This window comes from Psammomys obesus, unplaced genomic scaffold (genome assembly GCF_907164565.1).
Source record: "Psammomys obesus unplaced genomic scaffold, mPsaObe1.curated_primary_1811, whole genome shotgun sequence".
In the NCBI taxonomy this organism is placed as follows: Eukaryota; Metazoa; Chordata; class Mammalia; order Rodentia; family Muridae; genus Psammomys; species Psammomys obesus.
Genome location: NW_026596155.1, coordinates 1,817,207 through 1,838,841, shown reverse-complemented (window position 1 = coordinate 1,838,841; position 21,635 = coordinate 1,817,207). Strand labels below are relative to the sequence as shown.

Here is a 21,635-nt window from a genome sequence, read left to right as displayed (position 1 = left end):
AGAAGGATCTTTTAAAAATTATTTTGCTTTTTTAGAATTATGTCATTTTTCCCTTCCGTTGCCTCTCTGCAAGCCTTCCCACACACCCCTCTTTGTTTCCTTTAATTCACAGCCTTATTTTTCTTAGCTGTTGTTGTTGTGTGTGTATATAATGCATATATATATATGTGTGTGTGTGTGTGTGTGTGTGTTGTTTATGTACTTACTGTTTGATGATTGTAAATTCAGAGTCTGTTCTTCCTCTTTCAAGCTGTTTGCCTGGGCTCCTTTCTGTCCATAAAGACAATGTATGAGAAATGTCTCTTATGTAAATAAGGATTTATTAAATACTAGCTTCATCATGTTCTCAGACTAAATTTATTATTCAGTAGTGAGCCCCCGGGATTTTGAAATATGTTTGCTCTCAAAAGGTATTTTGCGACTCTTATCTATTACTCTGTCTTCCCTGCCTAACTTCAGATAATCACAGTTTCTTACTCGGTGCAGAGATAATGTTCTAGGTTGTCCCTTAAAGTGTTTTTTTTTTCTCTTGAATTATTTGGCACTCAGCATTGTAAAAATAGAATATCCTCTGATGAAATATCCTTCAATGGCCTAAAAAATAATTAGATTATCAGTCACTGACTTTGGAAGAAAAATGGTGTTGCAGGGTCTTTGATCACACTGTGAACCCTGAGAGTGTGTTCTGTACTGGAAAGCCCTTTCTTATTGTGGTGCAACTCAACTTACAACACACCTTTAATCCAAGAGCTTTCTTCCTGAATACTGTAAACGGGATTAAAATAAAGTCAACCATGTATCAAGAGGTGGTGCAAGCAACCATCTGACAGGAAGTGAATGTTAGGATTATTAAGAAAAATCCATACAGAGTAGGAGAAAGTCAGGAGGACGGATAGACAGCTGCACAGGAAGAAGAAGGGAGGGGCATTCAGTGTGAGGGGCTTCCTTCTGGGACATTGGCTGAGGAGGAAGGTCAGCTGGGTGCTTTCTCTGCCTCTCTGAACTAGCAGGTTTTCACCCCAGCAACTGGCTCCTGAGTCATCACTGGTAGAATCAAACGATTGAGATTTTGTTATAAGCAACAAAATGGGGCCTGGGGATGTAGCCAAGATACGGGAGTGCTTGCCTAGCATCCACGACAGCCCGGATTTAGTCCCAGCACAGCACAAACTGGGTGTGGAGGGGGCCCATCCGGAATCACAGCACTTGGAAGGTAGAGTCACTCTTTTTTTTTTTTTTTGAGCTATTTTGAGGCTAGACTGGCCTACAAGAGACTCTCTCAAATAATTAAATAGCAAAATTAAAAAAAAAATAGCTTTTGCCCATCTTATTCTTTGCATGTTTTGTGAGCATCACTCATTTCATATTTTAGTTTTACGAAAGTGATTAAAGTGACACAAGTGTGCCCCTACCTTGCCTGGAATATTAACCTACTCCTGCATTAGGGGTACCTTTTCATTCCATCCCTCACAGAAGACTTCCCTGGCTACCTCCAATCTTGATTCATGCCACACTGGCGCCCCCTTTATCCCTGGGATTCTCTCCCTTACAGTCTGCACACTGTTCCCATCTCTAAAGTTTAAGTTTTTACCAGGATCTATGAGTATATACACACACACACACACACACACACACACACACACACACACACACGGCACCTTCCACAGCCTCCTTAAATTCAGCATCAGGAAAGAAAGGGGGAACTTGTACAGTCATCCGAATACAGAAAAATACAATTAGTTGTGAAATAAGAAATTAAAAAAACAAATGTTAACCTCAAAATCCACTCAAGTCTTTGTCCAAGGCGATAACCAATAAATGCATTTTGATTCACTGAGCAAATAAATGTCATTTATAAGCTTATATTCATATATAATAAACACCACACTAAAAGGACACACAGTGTTTTTATGCTGTAAATGAAGTTATTTTCCTGAGTGGCATCAGATGTAAGGGAAGCCATTTCCTCCCCTGAGGCCTCTGGGAGGAGGCTCAGGGCATAAGGAAAGCAATTTTCCCCTAAGAAAGAATCGCCCTCCCTCCGCATGGCCATGACACAGCCATCTTTTTGGTGGGACTAGGTCCAGGTGCTCTGAGCCAGTGACGTCATCCCCCAATGAACCTGAGATCCAGGACCCAGAGGAGCTGACTCACTCAGAGAGCTAATTAGGAAGCTGTGGGGCAGGAGACTGGAGAGGAAATCTAATTTACAGCTCAACAGAAAGCTTGGAGTCCATGTGGATCCAAGTTGAGACGGGAGATTAAATGACCTGTGAGCTCATTGCTCCAACATCTCCTCCCTTTGCGCTTAAAACACATGTGTCTCAAGTGCAAGGATTTTGCTTTTGTTCCTGAAGCGTTGCCAGGTAACAGCAGCGCGTTGAAACCACCTGGACAGGCTAGAACTGTTCCCAGGCTGTCCTTGCTACAGAATCGGCAACGGCTGCAGAGTCCAGGCGGTTCAGGAGGGACGCCTGGAGCTTACAGTCCTTTAGGGGTACGCTGTGTGTCCATGAAGCATATGCTGCCTGTATCCATGCGACTCTAGAGTCGTGTGGGACTCCACCTTCTCTTCCCATGATTCCTCGGGGCTGAACCACAGGAGGATGTGCAGTGAGTGGCTTGTCGAGGTGAATTACCCCATGCTTTATGGCCCTGCACTTGGATCGCAGGAAAGTACGATTACTAGTGAATTAAAGAAGCACTTTCCGAACGTCTGTTTTATATCACACCATTCTCAACACTGGCACTGCGATCTTTAAAAACAGACCTGCTCTTATTTATCTATTCTGATAGAGTTCTGAATCCATTTCAGAAGAGAAATCGAATTCAGATGAGTATGTTTAAAAAAAAAAAAGATCTTTTCAAATAGTATTAATGCCATGAAAAAAATAATTAAGCTATAGCAACAGGATAAGGAGTTTCCACATAGGAGGATGATGTGAGCGGCAGAGGCCGTTTTTCACTGAAGAGGTGGTGTATTGAATCCTGACGGGTGAGAAGGTCTGGGAAAATATGTGGAAGGAATGTTCTAGACACATGGAGCAGGAAGTTGGGAAATCCAGAAGGAAAGACGAAAGACGAACAGGTGCTAAATCCTGCAGGAGGCCCTGATTAGGAACTTTCGATTCCCGTGTGGTACAATTGGAGGCCCTGAAGGCATGGAGCAGAGACACTGGGAAATCACTGGGCAGCACGTGCGAAAGGCCCCAGTGTGTGGGATCTCACGCGAGCCTAGAGCAGTGTGACCGGGGAACCGTCGCTGTGTGCTGCCTTCTCTGTCATCAGCTGGGAGCTCCGCGGTGCAATGCATACACTTCCTTCCAGTGTTCCTGTACACCCAAAAGCCAAGAGAAGATGATGTGGGGACGACTGGACCAGTCAGCTGCCCACCACCTGTGCACGCAGCCTGCCCCAGGGCCCCCTGTGCAGTAAGAACCCGGTGGAGTCGGCACTGGGAGTCTGGACTTTAAAGCGCAGTGACTCCTCCCCTCTGAGTCATCGAGGTCTTCTGAACCCAGCGCACTGCTAGGCCGGACAGTCTAGAGTACAACCCAGCGACCTAAATATAGAGGCACAAAAATGTTCCCTAAAAGGCCGTGAAACCCGTGCTATTTCAGATTGTATAGGATTTACACACTGACAGCACGTGTTCCCTTCACACGCCAGGAGTGAAAAAGTAGGTTTGAAGGCCAATTTCCTGTTGCTTGTCCTGGCCACTGAAATTGCTGCAGGGCTATGTTGCTTAACATATTTTGAGAGCCACCGGCCCTTGGACTCAGTGTAATCTTTTACATTATCTGTGGCTCAGCCCACTCCAGCTCTACATGGCCTGCTGTCTTCACGCCTTCTTCTTTCACGGCGTGAAACACCGGACTCACTTGCCCTCACTCCACACAGGTCCAGAAGTCGCCTCACAGTCCACATCTCTTGCAAGGTTTCACTCCACTCTCCTTTGGCTGCTCCAATCAGACGTAAGGTACCTGCCAACGTGGCAAGCAGAGCTCGGGAAACACAGAAGAAATGAGGAACTATCTTCAGGAAACACTGCTGATGCATGGATGCCTGTTAGACGCTCCATACGTGACCTGTGAATCCTGTGATATTGCCTTTGGAATTTACCTTGGCGTAGTGCTTAGTTAGACATGATTGGGAATTATGAAAGAAGAATGGAATGCTGCCACTGTGTCAAAAGAAAAGAAAAAAAAAAAAGAGCATGCAGTGTGTTTTTCCAAGACTTCTTTCTCAAGGCTCGTGTTTTAAATCTCAATTACTTATTTTTCAAGGTTGGAGAACTGCAAGCCTAACTATTAATTTCTCACTTTGGAAAATATGTTCCAAAAGATTTAATTGTCATTGAAGCATTACACTTTTATAATTATTGGTCATAGGGGCATTATTTTCTGCCCAAAACTAATGAACAACAGATGACTTAAAAGTAAATGGGAATTATAAAAACAAAAAAACAAAAAAGAATAGCGTTCAGAGTTTCAGAATGAGTAATCCTCACCAAGCATGTTGGCATATACCTGTAATCCCCTTGCTTAGGAAGCAGAGGCAGGGGTCTGCTGTAAGTCTGAGACTACTGGGAGCTGTGTGACAAGTCCAAACAAACAAAACCAGAAACGATAACAATTTAGAGATGATTCCTGAGTGCACTGAGCATTTGTCTGTCTTTCATATGGTTTCTTGAAATGGCTTTGTTATTCTCAAACCTGTGCTGTTCCTGCCTCAGCTTCCCCGGGGTTGGGGAGGGGTGGACTGGCCCTACCATAGCCAGCTCCAGTGGTGTCTGAATTTCAGGATGTCAGATAGCTGCTGCTGTTGAATTTCAGGACAGAATCAGATGTGAAAATAATGGTTACTAGGCTGTTGGCAATGTGGTGACCCTTTTGTATTTTGTATTATCTCAAAAGGGTAGGGAGTTGTTGCACTTTTGTGCAAGTCAGTATTAGTGTGTAAAAAGGGGAGCACATTTGAAGGGTAAAATGAATTTAAAAATTAGTTTAATTTTAATTGAAATTAGCTATTGTTTGACAGTTACATTATTCTACCTGGGAAGGGTATAGTGGCTTTATGAATAGACAATAAATATTTGTCATATGAATTTTAATGAACATAATACAGAAAGTAATTTTTAAAATATTGTAAGAATATTATACCTTTAGTTTGTGTAAAATAGCTTTTTTACATAAAACTAGAAAATGTTACATGAGAGAGTTCTAATATAATTATTATATTAATTATCTGTGTTATTTAACCAAATTAATGGATCTAGAAAAGATGTCACCCACTTATAATTCCAGCACTCAGGGGCTGAGGCAAAAAAAAAATTGCCATGTTGGCCAAAGTCATGGCAATCCTCTTGCCTATATATGCATACATACATATATAAATATGTCTGTATTCAAACATACACATATATTTATGTATATGTAGATATATATTTGGAAGAAATCTCTTACATCTTATGGAAGTGTCACCTGTCAATAAAAAGATAATGGTCTATAGCTGAAGCAGGAAATAGAAGGTGGGACATCCGGTAGGAAGAAAGCATTCTGGGTTACAGCTGGCAAGATGTGAGGAAGACAGGCTCATGGTACCTGAGCACAGGTAACCAGCCATGTGGCAAAATGTAGGTTAGAAAAATGGGCTTTTAAAAGTTATAAGCTAGTTAGAGAAGAGCCTAGCTATATGGACTAGGTACTTGTAAATAATATTTTGAGCCTCATAAGTCTTTATTCCAGGAGCTTAAGAACAGGAGTAAAAATATAAAAATATATTATATTACTATATTTTATTACATATTATTACATTATTGTTATATCATATATTATATATTATCATTTTATATAGTACATGCAATATTATATGTGTATTTATATATATTATCACAGGGTTTTGCCACATAGACCAAAATCATGGCAATCCTCTTGCCTTGGCTCTTGCTTCTTGCCATATATGTGTGTTTGTGTTTGGTGTGTATGTATGTATGTATGTATGTATGTATATACATACATATAATTGATAAGTTTAAAGAATGGGTCTGGGGCATTGCTTAGTGGTAGAGTACTTGCTTAGCATTCATGATGTTCTGGGATTGATGCCCGGCATCACACATACAAAAATCACAGTCCTGATTACCATGAATAAACGTGAGGCTGGGGAGGTGGGCTCGGTTGGTAAAGTGCCTGTTATCACACAAACGTGGAGACTCAAGTCTGAGCCCCTAAAACTGCTATAAAAGCCTAGCCCTTGAATACATACCGGAAACCCCAAAGCTTCAGGAAACAAAGAAAGGTAAATCCATAGAGCTCACCAGCCAGGGATCCTAGCCAATCAGTGAGCTTCTGCTCAGTGCGATACAGACTTGAAACAACAATTGAACATGTGTGTAGTCAATGAAGAAAGACACCAGGCTTTAACTCCTGGCTTTGGAGTTCATGTTCACACAAGTGTACATACACCCTTGTGCATACGTGAACACACCACACATGGTACTGCACACATAAATAAACAAATCAGTAAACATGTGTGCACATATGGTGAAAAACATCTGGACAAACTGCAGATACAAAGAAACAGCCTGTTATAAATAAGAGGGTCTGTGCCCTATCCCTGGAAGCCATACTTTAAAGCTGAAGAGTCAGAGACAAATGCATCCCTAGCCAGCCTGGCCTTGTCACAGAGCTCTAAGCCAGATGCTGTCTAAGAAACATGAATAAACGCCACCGAGGTTGCCCTCTGGCCTCCACAGGTGTGCTTGTGTGTGCACCTGTGCACACATTCAGACATTCACACACATAGAACCTATACAAAGAGTCAAGATGTTTCTAGCTCAGGAGCCTTAAGAACTCTGTCTCTGTCTCTCTCTGAGGCTGGCAGAATATCACAAGTGAGCTATAACCCCTCTCCTGTGAGAGTCCCTTCCTGGTTGGGCACTGTAGGGACTAACGGGTAGTAACAACCATCAAGAATGAAAACTCTTGAATCCTAAAACCATCCTGGAAGAACATAACGTATACAGAGAGAGCAGACATTCTGGGGGAACATTCAGTATTCATGAATTGGAAGCTGAGGGAGATGCTGTCTCTCAGACAGATGGTTCTCACATCCCAATTGTCTTACTGTTCCCTGCCAGTGCCTTTAAAGGTGTGCTTTACAATGATGCAGAGGAAGAAGAGATCTTTTCTTCACAGGTGCCTGGTGCTCTGCAATTGCTGAACTGGTAGTTGTGAAACCTTCTCTGTTAACAGAGCCACTACAATTGAGCTGCCTGACTGATGGCTTCGAATCAAACCTGCTACTTCCTCTGGGCTTCACTTTCCTTATTAACAGAATGAGAAAGCACCCAGGCCTCAGGGTCCTGGTGAGCTTTCTACAGTTCTTTCATCTTCTTTGTGCTCTGCTGTTTTTCCAAATGCTCAAATACTACGTTATTTAAGGTATATTTCCTTGCACAATCCCCCCCCCCTTTCTCTGTCTCTTTCTTCAATATATGGGATAGGAGGATACTGACTAAGTCTGAGGAGAAGGAGGAGGAAGAAAATTAGCTACAGGAAGAGTTTACAGCTCTGTCTACAAGAAAACTTAAATATAGCTACCAGTGCTTTGAAAGGAACAGTTTATGTCTAAACAATATTTTCCAGACGAGCTCTGTACTTGCTTGCCAGCAGAATTAACTTTAAGCTGAAGGCAGTAGACAGTTAAAGGAGTCGACTGCGGGACCAGCTGTGTGTAGACAAGACCAGTTACTTATAAGGTACTGTTTTTCCTCATTGAAATCCTCAGGGTCTGTTTGTTTGGGGTACAAGTGTTCTGTGGGCATTTAATCTTCGTTTTCCCTTTTTCTTTATCTCCTTTCTGCGAGGAAACACAGTCTTTGAAGTAGTTTGGGCTTTAGCTGTACCGTTTTGTGGCTGTTAATCGTTGAAATGGTCGGGATTGTTTTGTTTTCTGGAACCAAATGATCTTCGGCAGTTTATCCAAAAGCTTTCTTCAGCCTTGTCCTCGACCAGTCTTGTCATGTATGAACTTTGACTTCCATTGTATGTGTTGGATAGGAGGTCTGGGCTGACTTCCTTATCTGAGGGGGAGGGGCTAATACATCTTCCACTTCTACTATAGAATCAATACAGAGCACATCGCAGAAGAGGAGGGGGAGGAGCCAGCAGGTTCGGGCGTTGTCCTCACTTCACTCTAGAGCAGGGTTCAGAAGCCTGGATGTGGAAAGCGGACTTTTTAAGTTAGAGTTTTTACCACTAGTTTGCATCTCTGCTTAACTGGTAATTTTAACTCTCCCTTCTCTTCGCTGCTATTAACGAAGTCCTGTAAGTCTGTTACTTCACTGAAAGTGATTTAGCTCAGTCAGTACAGTGCTTTCCTACCATGCATGCTCCCTGAACAAACTGCACCAGTTGGGTGTTGGGGGGAAAGGCTGCATTCCTGGTACTCGGGCAGCAGAAGCAGAAGAATCGGGAGCCTCAGGGTCAGACCCAAGCACATAGTAATTATGAAGCCAGGGTGGGGTATATGAAACGCTGTAAGAAAGATAAGATAAAGCTATAGACGTTTAACCTTGTCCATCTGAAGTAGCAACTTTCCTGCCAAGATGACACCTGTCGCTAAGTTTGTAGTTACTGACACATCTAGGTACTTCCAGAGCAAAAGAAGGAAACAGCCCAACCTGGACAGGAGGTCTGCAGAAAGGACCCCGAGAGCCTCTGCCATTTGAAGTGCCACTGTTATCCACAAGGCCTGGCCAGACAACTTCAAATTTCTGCTGCTGGTCTAGAAACAGGAAATGGAGACGTGGGCTTCTGAGAATTAAAGTTTTCAAGTTTGCCCCTGAAAATGCCATATGCTTTCAAAAGAATCAGCCGTTGGTAGATATTAACCTCTCTGAAATCTTCTGTATACTTCCATGTCTCTCTTGAGAGGACTAAAAGAAATCTATTTTCCAGGTCTCTCAGCTTTAGCATATATACACGCATGAGCACATATTTTAATTATGCACTGATACTCTGCGGCCTGTCCCACTGTGGGGGATTCAGTTACTTCTACTGAAAGTTCACACGATCACTACCCTTTCAAAAATTCCTTTATTATTTTATTAGTTTTTTTTCTTTCTATGTCCATTCTCCATCTAAAACTGATGAATTCTCCACTTACCATACAGACAGTTTGCAAACAGTTCCCTTCAGCCACACTGCTCTGTCATGATTATTGGTTAATGCAAGCCTGAAGAACAAAACAGGACAAACAAGCCTATAAAGCTATGGATGGAACAAGAGGCAGTGCGTTTCTCTTCTGAGAAAAAGGGCACAGACACAGTGACATCTATTTTGGGTGTTCGGGAGATGTTTGGCTCCAGCCCAGGTTCTTAGCTGTGGTTTGTCATGGAGCCCGGCCTGGAATACACAACACATCCCTGCATCTGATACAAAAAGTACCGCTTGGTTTCCTTCTCCTAAGTTCCTGGAGGTGTGTGTCAGGAAATCAGGGAGTAACTAATCTCGAGGGACAGACCTGTTGTTAATCAAGCTCCAGTGTCTTGTTCACACTCGTGAATGGGCATGCTGTTCACAAGTGTGCATAGCTCGGGAGAGCATCACGGTACGTACGCTGTGGGGAAGTCTAAAGATGAAAATGGCACTCCTAGCATGTGCTGGTCTTCTCTGTGGAGACCATACTTTAGGGGGAAGGAAATGGTTAATACAAGGCTAATAGAGTATATGATGCTTTGGGTTTATTGAGTAAATTCTAACTTACCCTGCCAGTCCTATTAAGCCACAAAATGGCCTAAAGTAATTTTATAAGCCATGTGTGTCGAATATATAGCAATACATATTTTCTTATCTTTTAACATTTTCATGTTGAATTCCAGAACAAAACCAAGTCACCAATTTCCAATGGAAATCCCACCACACACACACACACACCAGATAAACAAACAAGCAAAGCCATTGGCAGATTAAAAAAAAAAAAGCTGAATGCATGACAATTAACAATTCAACATTAAGCAGAATCCTTTGGCAGTCACTTGGTCCTAGGACTTCCTTCAGAACCGTGTTGATGGCAAATTCTTCCATTCCATGCAGTGCCCTGCAGAAAGTCCTTTGATTGGAATGGTGACTTTGGATCTGCATGTCTTTGGAACTCCCTAGAATCTTTGCATGCTTTTGCTCCCTCCTTGTGTTCGACCAACAGAAAGTCTTTCCTTGAAAGAAATTGCTATTCCAGTTGAAATGTAGGCTTCAGACATTGAGAATGTGAACTGAAGCTGGACTTCCTGTCATTGGCTCATTTTTATTGAAGTTTAATTTTCATATTCATACCTTCATAGAAAATTTGCCGTACCAAACGACATTTGTTTGGCAATAAGAGCTTTAGTGCCACAAGGTAAAATTCGTAGAGTCAATGACGTTATGAATAAATATGTGCTTGGGAGCATTTGGTTTAGAGAGATAGTTTTTAACCTGGGAAGAAAAGAAGCTGCCTTAAATAAACCAAAGTATGCTTGCCCTCGGGGGGAAACATCTTACACAGTCCTTTCCAGCATAAACTTAGGAGGGTTCTCCAGAAATCTCAGGATCCATCTCCTACTAAACTAGAATTCAGGGAACAAAACTCATGCTCCATAAAGAGCAGGCATACTTAATGCTGCGGGTTTCTGAAGCTGTTAAACGGAAGAAATCACTGTTTGGTTCTCATAAAAAGCCACATTGAGTTAGAACCCTTCAGAAAGGATGCTCAAGTTAACTGAAGTACATCCTTGTAGACTGCCCTTGGTATAATATAAATAAGGGCTTTGGGATAATTTAAGAGGTGATGTGGTCAAAGGTCCTGGTTCACTTTGTGGTTATTCAAGAAACATCTGTTGAATGAATACACAATTCAAACCTTTAAAGGTATCAACAAACAAGACAGCCCAGAAACTGCTACGCTTCACTGTGTATTTTATTATGCTGTATTCACTACTGGCTAACACTGAACTGCCAACACTTCATTGGTTTTTGCTATAAACTCATAAAGCTGCTATTAGCCAACAGTAAATTGGAATTTTAAACTATCTATGAAGAAAAAGCATCATGAAATCTGCAATTAAGAATTTAAAAGCGGAATTATAGATTGGGGGCATATATGCTGCCTGGCTCTGGGGGAATTTTGTTGTTTTTTGTTTCCTTTGCTTTGCTGTAGACACTGTGGGAACCTTTGTGTCACTTTACACACATTGAAGAACAACAAGGTAGGACAGAGCTGTGTATTACTCTGTTCCACGCCTGTCTGTAGACAACAGAGCACTTTCCTCTTACTGCAGTCTACATTATTTCATATTCTGTTGGGAATAAAATTTAGGTTAGCGCATTCTTTCACACAGGATTTTTGCTGACTTGGTTATGTTGAAGTAGTTGAAATGAACAAGTCCTTCAAAACACAGAATTGGGGAGCAAAGTCCATAACCATAACTCACATAGGTCCTGCATTTTTATGCTCTCACTCCTCCGGTCTCCAGCACAGAGATGACTGTCTGAGGAGATGCATTCACGGGACAGGAAAAGAGAGCACAACCTCCTTCACTCTGAGTAAGAGGTCAGCCATGTCCCCTGTTCCCTGAAAATCCCCAGGGGAAGGAAGCTTCTGTCTCCCCTCCAAGGAAGGGGTCAAGATTCTATGCCAGAAGTCTCCCGTACCCAAGGACTGATAAACATATAAAAGCTATGGGAACTTTGTAAAATAGCTGTCATTTTGTTAATGAGTATTTGCTAAGGCATTTCCTGAGTGACTGGTGTTTATGGAACTTTTAAACAAAATGTTTTTGAAGACAGAACCAAGACTCCGTTCACAAATTACACCCTCTCTACTCCCACCTTTGCTTTTCCTCAGTGCACGATTGATGCTCAGCCCTCTGTCACACGGAGGAAGCAAACAGCCAACTTTCTCAGCCACACACTCTCTCCTCCACGCCAACAAGAATGTCTACCTTCAGCCTGTGCTTCCTCGCTGCCCTCTCGTGCCAGGGTGTGTTCAAGTTCAGTGTGCGCTTCTACTGCTAAGTCAGATTTCCCTGAAGGAGGCTGCCAGGGAAGGCAGTGGCCAGTCTCAGCAGGGTTTGTCTTGAAGGGCCTCCTTCTCCGGCACATTCCTCTCTGGTATCCGCACGCTTAGCTCTGCAGGAAACTAGCTGGCAGCCTCACTGCACAGCCTTGGGTAGCTCCTTCACTGTGTGCTCTGATGTCCCAGGACGCACTGCTTTCCTCTCCGCAGCTGTCTTCACTAAAACCAGCCCTCACCTGTATCTCCTCTCTCACCCTAGAGAGCGATCACTAATTATCACAGTTTTGTTTGTTTGTTTGTTTTAACTCAGGGGTTCACATGTCGCCTGTAACTAGCTCACTATGCAGGAGAAGCTGTCATCTTCCCTACTGGTGATTCTTAAATTCAAAATAGTGAAATAGTCAGTCTACAAATGAGATGACGTCATGTCAGAACTGATTTCTTCAAGTGATCCTTTCACCTCTACACACACACTAACATATACACACACACCACACTCACACACACATACTCATACACATACTCACATACTCACACAATTACACACACACACATACACACAAACAAACAGTAATTTTAAAAGGACTCCATAGAGTGCCATAATCAGATTTAAATTGAAAACAAAATTCAGTGTAAGAGTTTAAAATGTTTATACTAGAGTCTTGGGGGAATTAAGTTTTTCTGAAGTGACACATCTTTCACTTTAGGTAGATAAAATGGCCATTTGTCCTTGTACCCAGTCTGTGTGTCCTGAAGGTTGTTGTTAATGTCTTTGTTAGTGCTTGCTCACAGAGATCACTGCAGTTATTTTTTTTAGAGGAGTTGGGCTTTTCCAGAGCATCAGAATTCTGCACCCCATATTACTTTGTTAGTCAATTTTATTAATAATCTGTTAATAAGTCAATTACTTATTGTATCAAGCTACAGACTCATGGTAGGGAAACTGAGTGTGAGTCTTGAAGGCATAGTAGCTATTCTTTCACTTACTTCTACTGATAAAAACAATCCAAACTCGTGTAACTGAATTCTCGATGGTCGCATAATAAGTTTGGAGTGATTTTCTGCTCTAAGGACTTTGCATTCATACTAGAAAGTTTTTGGAATATTAATTCATAGTCCTAAATTTTCAACAGAGAAAAAAAGAGAGTGTTTTCTTTCCTTTTGCATCCAGCTTTCAGTCCCAGGAGGGGTTAGAATCTATTGTACAGTGATGAGCTGACATAGGAAGCCTTTTAGCCACGCGTTTGCTTGATTTTAAACTTACTTAGGGTCTTAAATTGGAATTGGTGATATGCTTAACAAAATAACGAAGTGTTTTTGATTCACCATGAAGTGCTCCCCCTCCCGCACCATAGGCTTCCCTGAAGCGATGCAAACCATGTCAGAGATTACTTGTACATCTCAGGAATATCAGTATTGTGCTATGGGAGTTCCGTAATATGAAACTCTGCAGTCCTATGTTTTCATAAGCATAAACACACAGGAAGATGCAGGGGGATGTTGAGGGTTGGTCTGGTGCTCTGTGTTTCCAGATACTGATTTCTGGGCCCTGAGATCTGGTCACAGTCCAACATGACCATTTCTATAAAGAGTCTCCTGAACCAATGTTGTGTCAACATTGCTCAGGCTGTGATGGGGCAGAGGACAAAGGAAGGCTGGACTTCCGTTCCCAGTCTGAGGGTTTCAGGTAGGGACCGTGAGGTAGAGAGAGAAGAAGGAAAAAGAGGGAGAGTGTAGGAGTAGCCAGGAGGAGCTGGAGATGAGGACTGACCTGAGGGAGCCGAAGCAGCCCAGGAAGGACCAACATAGCAGGTAATTTGGGGCATGTGGCTGGGAAGTAGGCAGAGGAGCATGGAAAGTGAGAGTAGATAGAGATCTGGGACCAGTCCTGGTGCTGTAAAGCTCGTTGAAAAAAAAAAAAATCTGATAGCTTTCTGTCTCACTATTTGGGAGGTAGAGCAGGTGATTAGAAAAGGCCACCAAATTATACAATATCTTTACAGGGAGAAATAGCTAAGGACAAAGCGCTTGGTATGAGTCTGTGTTTAATGTTTTCCCACTTCTCTTCAGGGAGGTTTGCCTGCTCGGCCTTCTTCCTCACATAAAGGTTTAGGTCTCCATGTCTGTGTCTTCCCATGTGACTTACCACGTGGAGGTGCTTTTGATACTTATTTGCTTGTTCTGGCTTGGTTAGGTTTGTTTTGTTTTTCAGAGTGGACCTTTCCCAGAGCTTATCTTTTTGAAATGCTACATCTTCTGAGATACTCTCCCCTGGCACTCAGCAGTGGCTTACAGGCTGTCCACTATCCTTGCTGCTGGACTGTCAATTCTTGGAGGAGAGTGGCTCTATCTTATGTCTTTGATGACCAGTGGTTAGGACGGTAGCTACAAGTAAATCTCAAAAGTTGAGAGCCAATATTGCTCTCATGTGGCTGATATAAATGGGTGTGTATCATGTCTGACAAATCTTTACACAAGCATACGTAGCAGGATGGCTCAGTGGTTTCGTTTTATGTATGTTTCTTACTGATTTGGATTTCTTACTAAAGTAGCAACAATTTTAGTGTTTCACTAAGTGTTACCTGCTCTGTTATTAGCTGTCACAGTTTCTGTTGTCCCATTGCATAAGCTATTTGAAATGCTAATTTCTGGACTTTATTTATTCCATTGGCTTTGCCCACATCTCATTCTTGTTATGACAACTATCTCCCAGTCAAAAGGATAATTCAGAAAAGAATTTTGGCTTTTCTAAGTAACAGCTTGGAATTTGGGATATTTTTATTTGCAAAAAGAACCCTTTGCAGCTCAAAAAGCCCAAACTCCTAAGACCTAAGTATTTAGAGGTTAACTTTTAACAGCAACAGCAAAAAAAAAAAAAAAAAAAAATCTTTTTTTTTTTTTTTTTACTCTAGCCCCAAGAGCACATGATTCACATGATGTGGGAGACACAGGGAAGATGAAAGGGGAGATGGAGAGACACTGGGAGACAGTGGCATACCAAATAAAGCCCATGTTCTGCTACTTCCAGCCCGATGGACTCATGGGAGACAAGACTGGAAACACAGAGGGGAGTGATCCACTCTAACATCAGAGGAACCTGGGAACCGCTTTCTGTATAGGGCACATGGAGGCTCCAAGCCTCAGATCAAGTTTAAATGCTTTCATGGTGCACACTTACTAGAAATGAACTCTTAGAAGCATTGTCCAGAATATCCTCCTGTCTTACCTCATGCCCAAGGGGAACAGGACAAGTCAGAGCTAAACCAGCAGGAGCACAGACACCAGGACCAAAAAGACCAGACGCGGGCTCTGTGGGATGAACTCCAGAGATACCCACGTGTGTTCCAAGGATGAAAACCATGGCACACACCGCCCCCCCTTCTCACGATGTAGAAAGAGTACCCTATGTTCCTGACACCAGATGATGTTCTCCATTCAAAGAAATTGCTAGATTGAGATTCAGCCTGTGGTAGAGAAAAGAATAAGAACAATACATTTTAAACACTTGCTCTTGTAGAACCAACATTCATTCTTTAGCATGTCAGTGTTTTAACTTAAACACGTTACTTTTAGCTGTCTCTCTGTAGAAAATTAGGGTGTCGGCATACCAGCTCGATTGTCTCTACAGTGCACAGTGCACTTGGCGTTCTTCGGCACTAAAGGGATTTCAAGGCTTGAAAGACGAAATGTAAAATTCTGTGTGATAGAGTCCCAAGCACAGGAGAGAGATAAGGGGATGAAAAGACTCATCCCACAGGAGAATCTTCATTTTAGAGAACTCAGAAGAGATTCAGGCTTTAGTTTCCATTTCTCCAAAAGTGGTGTTCCCCAAGACATCAGTGCCACCTTACTGGTATTTTCTTAAGGAGCACACACATATTCACACATATGCATATGCACGCACACACGCACACACACACACACACACACACGTGCACACGCACACGCATGCATACACACAATCTAAAGTTTCCGCAAGTCATTCTATATGATCGTTGCTTAGCTAAAAGTGCACAGTAACATAAATCTGTCCTGGTACTCAACAGCACTCAAAGGTGTACCCAGTAAGTCCAGCCCCGTGAAACCAGGCTGACAGATGGAGTTAGGAGTAAGACTGGCTTTGTTGTGGTAGTGGTTCATTTGTTTGCTTTTTTTTTTTTTTTTAACTCCACTTGAGTGAGACATGAGCTCATCAACAACTGGGCATTGGAAACTAGTCAAGAAGAAAAATCCACCTTATGGTAGAACCAAAAGATAACTAACTCTACAGAGCCTGCATTAAGGCTGAGTTAACAGTGAAGCCCAGTGGGAAAGCCCCGTGTGCTGCCAGCATACTGCAGTCTGTCCCCGTGTGTCTGTGGCAGGCCACCGGAGTCCTTAGCGTGGGCAGTGAGTGCTAGCTATTCTGGTACATTCTCCTGTGAACTAGTGCCATCTCTGCGAGGCACTGCTCGGGGTACATCGGAATTCCCTTGAGAAAGCCAGTTCTGCTGTGTTTCGAGCTTGTTTTCTAAAGCCCTGGTTCTGCACATCCTTTTCCACTGTTCTCCATAAATCTGTGTGGATATGGGTGTGCATTTTAGCAGATATGAAAGTGACCCAAACAACTTAAAATAAAGACTCCCCAGCCCTTTCTTGGAGAGTTTGGTTCAGCTATTTTGGCGGATGTCTTCAGGTGACTGCAGATGGCACACAGCACCGTGAAACACCCTTCTTTAAGTCAACCAGATCCTTAGGAAATAGGAGAACTCACTGGCCACCTTGTGCTTCTTGGACAGCCTCTCCTTCCTTATGAGATGGGACAAATCAGTATCATGCCATATATCTTGATGTAGTGAAGAATTAAAATGGTCTCTGTAAGTATATCCTGAGTCAAAACATTTGATAATTTTAGGATGAGTCAGAATTCAGGATCATTTATGTTACAGCCATCTCGAGTTTCAGTGGCAATTTTAAAGGCAATTTATTTTTTATTGTATTTTAGACCTGGACAGAGATATGAAAATGGTTTCAATTTGTACCTGCAATGCAAAATTTTATCATGTTGCTCTTCCCAAAGTGAAATATCTCTCCATTTTATGAGAGAATTTTCCTTCCAATTGCCAGCATGAAGACAGCTGCAGGGTGCAGTTAGAAGTTAAAACGAGTGCGGGCTGTTTGCAGTGTCTTTTAGGACTGGAAGCTGGGCAGCGAGCAGCCGTCACATATGGGAAAGATTTACATTGCCTGAGCGGGCTCCAGTTTGATGTAGTGTAAATGGTATTTTCAAGCACTCCAGTTTCCCAGATTTTCCATGGCTGTAGTGTATGCTCTCGTCTCTGCTGAGAAATATGTTAGCCTGGGGAATATTGAATAAGCATTCTTCCAGGCACTCTAGTCACAGTCTTTTGTTTTCAGCCAAGTCTGGTGTGACTGGTTCACATGTGATTTTGCTCTTTCTCAACTATGATGGAAAAAAAAAATAGAAATGCTAAAATATCTAATGCAAGGATTTAGCCATGAAGCTGTATTTGTTGTCACTAAAGACTGTAAGAAGCCAATACGAGGTTTATGCAGAACACTGTGAATCCAGTACTAATAAACACACACACACACACACACAGAAAACAACAACAACAACAAACCTTGTTGTCTGCTTAGTTTTTGTGACAGTAGAGAAATCAGGGAAGGATGCTATGACATAACATTTAAGGCCAATTGTCTCAAGCAAATAGGATTAAAACTGAAAGTCTCCATTTCAGGTCCCTTAAGTTTTGCTCCGGATGGTCTTATCATCGGTGTGTTCATTGTTAGGAATTCTGGAGCTCTAAGCCAAGGTCTCATCTACAGCATCTATTAGGAGGTATGGGTATAACCTATTGGCACCTTGGACTAGGGAGATGGCTCAGCCACTAAGGTCACCTGCTGCTCTTGGAGAGGACCTTTTGTTCAGTTCTAGCACTCATTCCAGGAGGCTCATGTGACTTGTCACTCCAAGTCCAAGAGATCCAATGGCCTCTTCCGCCCTCCAGGGGGTACTGTACTCCTGTGCACAAATCTACACAAAGACACACACATATACACAGATAAGACTTTTAAAAATAAAAGTAAAACATTGACATCTAATAAATAATTAGGATTTAGGTCATGGCCCCAGATAAGAAATCATATGTATTAAGTAGTATGGTAGCTTTAAATTGTTTCGCCACATTCCCAGCTTTCACCCCTTTGGGCACAGAAGGCCACTAACTTCCCTCTTCTCTGAAGTAATTTATTTTAGTGAAACTGAACAGAAGAGTTACATCCAACCCATAGGCAGGAGTTTGTATATCCTTGTTCAGGTCATTGCATACCCTTCCTCGTGTTCTATGACTGCAGAGGCACATATTGGGGTCTTAAATGCCTGTGATGCAATGAGGCCCTTGCTGACCTCAGGACCACTGATATTTCAGAAACAAACTATTTATAGAGTTGTGCAGTATATCTGAATTTCCCTTGACTATCACAGAAGTCAACATGGAAGCAAGCAAACAAACAAGAAACTCATCAACATGGTACAGAAAAATGGTTATAATATTTATTCTTGATTGGAATGAAAACTGCCTATTGATAGACTAGCAAAGCACTGGTCTAGGTATCTCTGTGGATGAGAATCTAGAGAGGATTAACTAGATGGGGAAAAAATACTCTAAATGTGGACGTCTCCACCTCATAGGCTGGGTACCAGATGGATTAAAAGCAGGAAAAGAGAAAGCCATTTAGTAAGCACATTGTCTTTATTTTCCGTTTGCTATGCCATGAACTGTGTTGCCATGTTCTTCCCTCTATACTGGAATGACCCCTCTGAGACTGAAAGCCCATGTCATCCCCTCCTCTGTTGTTTACTTTGGGTCTGTGGTCAGAGAGGCAAAAGCTTGGCTGATACGTGCAAACGTGGAGATTGTCAACACTGTGCAGTGCAGACCATGGCTTGCTCAGTGGCGCTCGGGAGAGGGTCTGAAGGAAATGATTGCACATGTGAGGTCACTGTGGGGCTGGGCTTGAGGTACAGGGGCTGAGAGGATACTGAAGAGTACATGTTCATTTATGTAGAATGGCTCAGAGGTTAAGAGCACTGGCTGTGCTTCCAGAGGACCCAGGTTCAATTCCCAATACCCACATGACAGCTCACAGACATGGTAGTACATGGACATGCATTAAAACAAAATATCCATATTCATAAAATAAAAATAAGTAAATACAATTTAAAAGAATAGAAACTTACCAAAAACTCCTAATAATGACATTGGAAATGGAAATGAGAATAAATGAAACAGAGATTCTACTGTACTTGGTAGCAACTCAAACATAATTTTCATTCATCTTCCAATCATTTTAAAATAAAAATGCAAACATGGGAAGAGTTAGCATCATATTCTGAAAAAGAAGAGTCCTGGCACTTTTAAAAACTGCTTTCTCTAAAATATGGTTATCAGGAACAGGAGAACCCAAACATCTTCACATTGATGACAAGGAAAAAACCTGCAGGCTCACAGTGGCACTTATGTCAACCCTCACTGCCATGGAGATCAGGAGCCTGGGGGCTTGAGGGCTCAGGGGCTGGGGGAGGGGGTTGGGGGGTTGGGGGTTTGGGAGCTCTCCTCCTACTGACTGCCTTACAGAAGCCCAGGAGCTCGAACTTGCTTTGCATCCAGTGAAGTCTCACAGTCTGTAACATGCGTTCTGGTTCATAGTTGACTGCAATATCTTTTAGAACTCTCGTTCTTGATCCCAAATTCTAAATGCCTTATTCTTGTCTTACAAAGACCATCTAACTAACCCTTCAGAGCGCTTCCCTGAGCCCCAGCCCATGGCCCTGCCTTTCACTTTTCCCATTTCCTAGATCTCTCAGATCTCTCTGCTCACCAGCAGGTTCTGTAAAGCAAAACCAGGAACAGGGTGGGCAAAGCCAAGAGTCAAAGATATAACGTCCTAGAGTAATTAAGAAGTGGTAATGTATCTTCATGAATGTTCTCTCTTTCAAATTTTGAGTCAGGGATCTCACTGTGACTTCTCTTTTAATACTTTCTCTCACTTTCTGTACAATAAGCTGCTTTTAAACGGTTTGTTAAATGAAATACAATAACTATAGCATTGTAGGAAAGGAATGTGTTGTCTTTTGTGCAAGATCAAATCAAAGCATTTATAAATGTAATTTCAAACATTTAATTCTTTGTGATAAACACATTAAAATTGTTCTCTTCAGCTACTTCAGAAAGCAAGTGCTGTTGACTTCAGTTCCTCTACCATGTAATAAAAACCTCTTCACAAGGCACAGTACCATGATTTTCCCCACGAATGCATCCAGAGCCAACTAAAGCATTGGCCATCGAATCTGGGTAGCCCTCTTTGGGTCACACAACTTTTCTTGGGAGATTTTGAAGTCACTTTTAGGTATTGTTCCCCAGTGCAATTCACTCAGGGAACACTTCTGCCCTCCTTCCCCATAAACTGTCCACGTTTAACCTTATTTTCATGGGAAATCTTTATCCCAAATAGCTTGCAGAGCTCCTGCCTGTGAATCCTAAAGGACATCTGGTTCATTTATTGCAATGCCAGTCGAAGCTCCCTTGGTCTCCATTGTCAGGCACCAAGAGATTGTACATATCAACTAATATTTGAAGTGTTTTGTTTTTAAATCAGGCTCAGAAACATCACTGTATGCAAAGAACCTGACATTTCTAGTATTGGAGAAGTTCGTGTTGAAGGAGAGGCATATTTTCCCAGGGATCATAAATTAGAGACAGTTACATACATAGGGTTGACAGATGTAAAAGGAGCAGAAGTGGGTGCCAGTTGTACGAAACCAGTCATTTCTCAAAGAATGAATTGCTATTGTTAGCATGAGGTCAGGCATGCCAGATGATCCACCATCCACTCCCGTCTTCTTGTGGGAAATAAGAAAGCAGTATGGGTTTTACTTGGATGAATTTGCCTAAACAGTAAGCCTGATTCACGTATTTGAGTCTGAAATAGCTCTCAAAAATGTGCTTTTCAAGAAAATGCCAGCAATAGTTTGACTTGCATATTTATGATGAGCCATGGTGAGGAATCCTTATGAAAACACAGTTGAATCTGTCTTGTGTCTTGAGATTTTTCAAAGACATTTTCCTAGATATGCGTGCTTTGATTTCTGGCCATGATTTTAAAATGTTGTGGCAAGGTTACCAAGTTCTCAAAGCACAGCCAGGAGAATAAAAAATGGGGTTTGTGGAAAATTTATACCTTATTTCCTATAGAATATCCAAAGGTCAGGATAATATCTTCTTGGTTAGCTCTATTAATAGCACCTGACATATTCTGAGATCAAATTTTATTTTTAAACAAGCCTTTCAAGCTTTAAAATGATGACCCACATCATTTTTAAAAGAGGTTTGTATAACCTCTTTTTATCTCAAATGTTATATCTGAGACAATGAGATGAGCCTATTTATTATTGAAAAAAAACAAAGAAACCTAGAATGCCTTGTGTATACTTCCAAAGAAATAAGATGATTTTAGAGACAAATTACTGAGGCTTTCGTCTAGAAGAACACAGCATGATTTATTTGGAAATGTGG

The 21,635-nt window shown here is 42.0% G+C and overlaps 1 protein-coding gene across 4 annotated transcripts in view; it reads left to right on the top strand.

Annotated features, from left to right (window-relative positions):
* Arhgap24 (Rho GTPase activating protein 24) overlaps positions 1 to 21,635 on the top strand; it is a 636,889-nt gene that overhangs the window by 455,531 nt on the left and 159,723 nt on the right. The window contains exon 1 of one of the 4 annotated variants that reach the window (XM_055594601.1): positions 7,739 to 7,762. The exons of the other annotated variants lie outside the window; for them this stretch is intronic. The gene's annotated coding sequence lies outside the window, so the exon portion shown is untranslated. Of the gene's footprint in view, positions 1 to 7,738; positions 7,763 to 21,635 lie in introns of those variants that run through there. 4 annotated transcript variants of the gene reach the window in all.